Here is a 6,376-nt window from a genome sequence, read left to right as displayed (position 1 = left end):
TGAGGCTGCTACTGAATTAAGAACACTTCAACATATGCTAGCAGGTGTAGTTACCTCAGATCAGGATGATCAATGGCTTATTACAAGCAACAAATCAGGTGCTTTTATTCCAAGTCAAGTTTACAGATTGAGTTTTCATCATATCAATTCACACTTTCCATCACAATGGATATGGAAAAGCAAGTGTACCTCTAAGCATAAATTCTTTGCCTGGCTTATATTACATGATCGAATCAACACCAAAGATATGTTAAGGAGAAGACATTGGCAAGTTACCTCTGATCATAGTTGTGTCTTATGTTTTGCTTGATGCTCGGAGGACTGGTCACATTTATTCTTTGAATGCACTTTTAGTGTCAGAGTTTGGATATACTTACAAATTAATTGGGCATCAGGTTCTGGACCAGAAATGCTGGAAAATACTAAGAAACGATTTAAGGGTCCCTGCTTTGTGGAGATTATTATCTTGGCTTGCTGGAATATATGGAAGCAGAGGAATAATAAGATTTTCAAGGATATACAACCAACCTTTAGAAATTGGAAGGAAGGTTTCTTTTCTGATATTACTCTACTTAAGCATAGAGTAAAAGAGAGTACTGTTCCCATTTTGTCATCATGGATTGACAACTTGTTGTAAATAGTTAGACTCTAGTTGTGCTCTTTTTATTTTTTCCTTGTAAATATTGTAAATAACTATTTCAGTTTTGAGCAATAAAAGGCTGTGGGGGACTCCCCTGCAGTAGTTAGTTTCAAAAAAAAAAAATGTTGATCCTAATAATATTCCTTTAGCTTCATTGGTTGCCCGAGAAGAACATGTTGATGTGAACTTCATTAAAAATAATAATTTCTACAACAATGCTTATAGGAACAATTCTGGTAACAACTATAGGCCATATCCTGCTAGTGGTAATGATCATGGTAATTCTTATGGTAGATATGAGGAAAAGATGCTAGAAATTGAAAGATCCACTAAGAGCTTTATGCAATCACAATATGAGCAAAATCAATTGTTTACTAAAACTATGAATGAACAATCTACCTTGTTGAAAAATATAGGAAATCAACTTGAAAATTTGAATATGGGGATTTAGGGTTTGCAAACTAAGATTTCAAATGCTGAAAACCGAATCTCATACCTGTCTGCGTCACAATCCTCCTTAATTAATAAAATGGCTGCTAAACCTGAGGATATTGATAATAAGATTGTCACTACAGCAAATGCCATCCAAGTTCGAATTAATGAGAATATTAGATTGATGGCCGAATTGCATGCTAGGTGGGAAACAGAAGAAAATGAAAAACTAGCTAAAGAGAATAATGTAGTTAAAGTTTGGACTATTACCACCACTAGTAATGTTAATGATTCACATGTTGCTACACCTCCTACTATCAATGGTAAAATAATTGGTGTTGGCAATATTACTACTCCTAGTGCAAAGCGTGCAAAATTATCTGAAACTGCTAAAACTGCTGAAACTGATAAAACTGCTGAAATTTTTCAAAATATTGGGGACAATGCTCCCATTTCTGTAGATCATAATGGTTTAGACTTTGATGATTGTCACATCTCTGAAGTTATAAAGTTCTTACAAAAGCTTGCTAAAAGTCCCAACGCTAGTGCTATAAATTTGGCCTTTACAAAACATATTACAAATGCTCTCATAAAAGCTAGAGAGGAGAAACTAAAACTTGAAACTTCTATTCCTAGAAAGTTAGAAGATGGTTGGGAGCACATCATTAAGATGAGGGTCAATGATTTTGATTGTAATGCTTTATGTGATCTTGGTTCAAATATTTCTGTTATGCCTAAGAAAATCTATGATATGCTTGACTTGCCACCATTGAAAAATTGTTATTTGGATGTTAATCTTGTTGATAATGCTATAAAGAAACCTTTGGGGAGGATTGATAATGTTCGTATTATGGTTAACAATAACCTTGTCCCCGTTGATTTTGTTGTCTTGGATATTGAATGCAATGCATCTTGTCCCATTATATTGGAAAGACCTTTTCTTCGAACTGTTGGTGCCACCATTGATATGAAGGAAGGTAATATTAAATATCAATTTCCGCTCAAGAAAGGTATGGAACACTTCCCTAAAAAGAGAATGAAGTTACCTTATGATTCTATTATTAGAACAAATTACGATGTCGATGCTTCGTCTCTTGATGTTACTTGATATACACTTTCTGCGCCTAGCTGAAAGGCGTTAAAGAAAAGCGCTTATGGGAGACAACCCATTATTTTACTTCTGCACTTTATTTTATATTTGAGTCTTGGAAGTTGTTTACTACTGTAGCAACCTCTCCTTATCTTTATTTTATTGCATTGTTGTGCCAAGTAAAGTCTTTGATAGTTAAGCCAATACTAGATTTGGATTACTGCACAGGAACAGATTTCTTGCTGTCACGAATTTGGGCAGTAGTCCCTGTAGCAAAATCAAAAAAATCTGCCAATTTACGTGCGTGATCATCAGATATGTACGCAACTTTCATTCAATTTGGGCATTTTCATCTGAGCAAGTCTGGTGCCACTTTAAAATTCGTCTTTACGAACTGTTCTATTTTGACAGATTCTGCCTTTTATTTCGCATTGCCTGTTTTGCTATGTTAGATGGATTTCTTTGTTCCATTAACTTTCAGTAGCTTTGAGCAATGTCCAGAAGTTTTAAGAATAATTATGTCACCTCTGAATATATGAATTATGCACTGACCCTCTAATGAGTTTGTTCGAGTTTGGTGTGGAGGAAGTTTTCAAGGGTCAAGAGAGGAGGATGATACAATATGATCAAGAAGAGTGAAAGGTCAAAGCTTGGGGATGCCCCCGTGGTTCATTCCTGCATATTTTAAGAAGACTCAAGCGTCTAAGCTTGGGGATGCCCAAGGCATCCCTTCTTCATCGACAACTTATCAGGTTCCTCTAGTGAAACTATATTTTTATTCCGTCACAACTTATATGCTTTACTTGGAGCGTCTGTTTGTTTTTATTTTTGTTTTTGTTTGAATAAATCGGATCCTATCATTCTTTGTTTGGGAGAGAGACACGCTCCGCTGTTTCGTATGAACAAATATGTTCTTAGCTTTATCTTTAATGTTCATTGCGAAATTTGAACTACTTCATTCTTTGCTATATGGTTGGAAACGGAAAATGCTGCATGTGGTAAATGGTTTAATGTCTTGAATAATGTGATACTTGGCAATTGTTGTGCTCATATAGATCTTGTTTAAGCTCTTGCATCATGTACCTTGTACTCATTAATGAATAACTACATAGAGCTTGTTAAAATTTGGTTTGCATGATTGATCTCTAGAGTCTAGATATTTTCTCGGTTGAGGTGTTTGAACAACAAGGAGACAATGTAAAGTCTTATAATAGTTACAATATGTTCATATGTGAGCTTTGCTGCACCTTTTATACTTGAGTTTGCTTCAAACAACCTTGCTAGCCTAGCCTTGTATTGAGAGGAATTCTTCTCGTGCATCCAAATCCTTGAGCCAATAACCATGCCATTTGTGTCCACCATACCTACCTATCACATGGTATTTCTCCGCCATTCCAAAGTAAATTACTTGAGTGCTACCTTTAAAACTTCTATTCTTTGCCTTTACAATATATAGCTCATGGGACAAAATAGCTTAAAAACTATCGTGGTGAAGAATATGTACTTATGTGTCTTATTTCTTAGTAAGTTGCTTGTTGAGCGGGAACCATGTTTTCTGGGGACGCCATCAACTTTTACCTTTGTTGAATATCATGTGAGTTGCTATGCATGTTCGTCTTGTCTGAAGTAAGGGCGGTTTTCACAATCAAATGGTTTGAGTATGCATACTGTTAGAGAAGAACATTGGGCCGCTAACTAAAGCCATGATTCATGATGGAAGTTTCAGTGTGGACAGCTAATCCTCAATCTCTTATGAGAATATTAACTGTTGTTGAATGCTTATGCATTAAAGAGGAGTCCATTATCTGTTGTCTATGTTGTCCCGGTATGGATGTCTAAGTTGAGAATAATCAAAAGCGAGAAATCCAATGCGAGCTTTCTCCTTAGACCTTTGTACGAGCGGCATAGAGGTACCCTTTGTGACACTTGGTTGAAACATATGCTATGCAATGATAATCAGTGTTAACCCAAGTTAATTAGGACAAGGTGCGAGCACTATTAGTATACTATGCATGAGGCTTGCAACTTATAAGATGTCTTATACATAACTCATATGCTTTATTACTACCGTTGAAATAATTGTTTCTTGTTTTCAAAATGAAAAGCTCTAGCAAAAATATAGTAATCAATGCTTCCCTTTGCGAAGGGCCTATCTTTTACTTTATTGTTGAGTCAGTTTGCCTATTCTTTCTATCTTAGAAGCAAACACTTGTATCAAATGTGTGCATTGATTATTACATGTTTACTTATTGCACTTGTTATATTACTTTGTGTTGACAATTATCCATGAGATATACATGTTGAAGTTGAAAGCAACCACTGAAACTTTATCTTCCTTTGTGTTGCTTCAATGCCTTTACTTTGAATTTATTGCTTTATGAGTAACTCTTAAGCAAGTCTTATTGATGCTTGTCTTGAAAGTATTATTCATGAAAAGTCTTTGTTATATGATTCATTTGTTTACTCATTATCTTCATCATTGCTTCGAATCGCTGCATTCATATCATATGCTTTACAATAGTATGATCAAGATTATGATAGCATGCCACTTCAGAAATTATCTTTGTTATCGTTTACCTACTCGAGGGCGAGTAGGAACTAAGCTTGGGGATGCTTGATACGTCCCAAACGTATCTATAATTTCTTATGTTCCATGCTACTTTTATGATGATACTCACATGTTTTATACACATTATATGTCATTATTATGCATTTTCCAAGCACTAACCTATTGACGAGATGCCGAAGAGCCGATTGTTTGTTTTCTGCTGTTTTTGGTTTTAGAAATCCTAGTAAGGAAATATTCTCGGAATTGGACGAAATCAACGCCCAGGGGCCTATTTTTCCACGAAGCTTCCAGAAGACCGGAGGACTTACGAAGTGGGGCCACGAGGTGGCCGGACACCGGGCGGCGCGGCCTAAGGGGGCCCGCGCGGCCCTAGCGTGTGGGCCCCCGTGACTCTCCCGACTCCGCCCTTCCGCCTACTTAAAGCCTTCATCGCGAAACCCCCAGTACCGAGAGCCACGATACGGAAAACCTTACTGAGACGCCGCCGCCGCCAATCCCGTCTCGGGGATTCAAGAGATCGCCTCCGGCACCCTGCCGGAGAGGGGAATCATCTCCCGGAGGTCTCTTCATCGCCATGATCGCCTCCGGATCGATGTGTGAGTAGTTCACCCCTGGACTATGGGTCCATAGCAGTAGCTAGATGGTCGTCTTCTCCTCATTGTGCTATCATGTTAGATCTTGTGAGCTGCCTATCATGATCAAGATCATCTATCCGTAATCCTACATGTTGTGTTTGTTGGGATCCGATGAATATTGAATACTATGTCAAGTTGATTATCAATCTATCATATATGTTATTTATGTTCTTGCATGCTCTCTCGTTGCTAGTAGAGGCTCCGGCCAAGTTGATACTTGTGACTCCAAGAGGGAGTATTTATGCTCGATAGTGGGTTCATGCCTCCATTAAATCTGGGACAGTGACGTGAAAGTTCTAAGGTTGTGGATGTGCTTGTTGCCACTAGGGATAAAACATCGATGCTTTGTCTAAGGATATTTGTGTTGATTACATTACGCACCATACTTAATGCAATTGTCCGTTGTTTGCAACTTAATACTTGGAAGGGGTTCGGATGATAACCTGAAAGTGGACTTTTTAGGCATAGATGCATGCTTGGATAGCGGTCTATGTACTTTGTCGTAATGCCCTGATTAAATCTCATAGTACTCATCATGATATATGTATGTGCATTGTTATGCCTTCTTTATTTGTCAATTGCCCAACTGTAATTTGTTCACCCAACATCTGCTATCTTATGGGAGAGACACCACTAGTGATCTATGGACCCCGGTCCTATTCTTTACATCTGAAATACAAACTGCTGCAATTGTTCTTTACTGTTCTTCACAAACAACCATCATCATCCACACTATACATCTAATCCTTTGTTTACAGCAAGCCGATGAGATTGACAACCTCGTTCGTTACGTTGGGGCAAAGTTCCGTGATTGTGTTGTGCAGGTTCCACGTTGGCGCCGGAATCCCCGGTGTTGCGCCGCACTACACTCCTCCGCCATCAACCTTCAACGTGCTTCTTGGCTCCTCCTGGTTCGATAAACCTTGGTTTCTTTCGAGGGAAAACTTGCTATCGTGCGCATCACACCTTCCTCTTGGGGTTCCCAACGGACGTGTCAACTACACGCATCA

The sequence above is a fragment of the Lolium rigidum genome, chromosome 7, assembly GCF_022539505.1.
Source record: "Lolium rigidum isolate FL_2022 chromosome 7, APGP_CSIRO_Lrig_0.1, whole genome shotgun sequence".
Classification (NCBI taxonomy): domain Eukaryota; kingdom Viridiplantae; phylum Streptophyta; class Magnoliopsida; order Poales; family Poaceae; genus Lolium; species Lolium rigidum.
The sequence above is the reverse complement of the archived record's forward strand: the minus strand, read 5'-3'. Positions refer to the sequence as shown.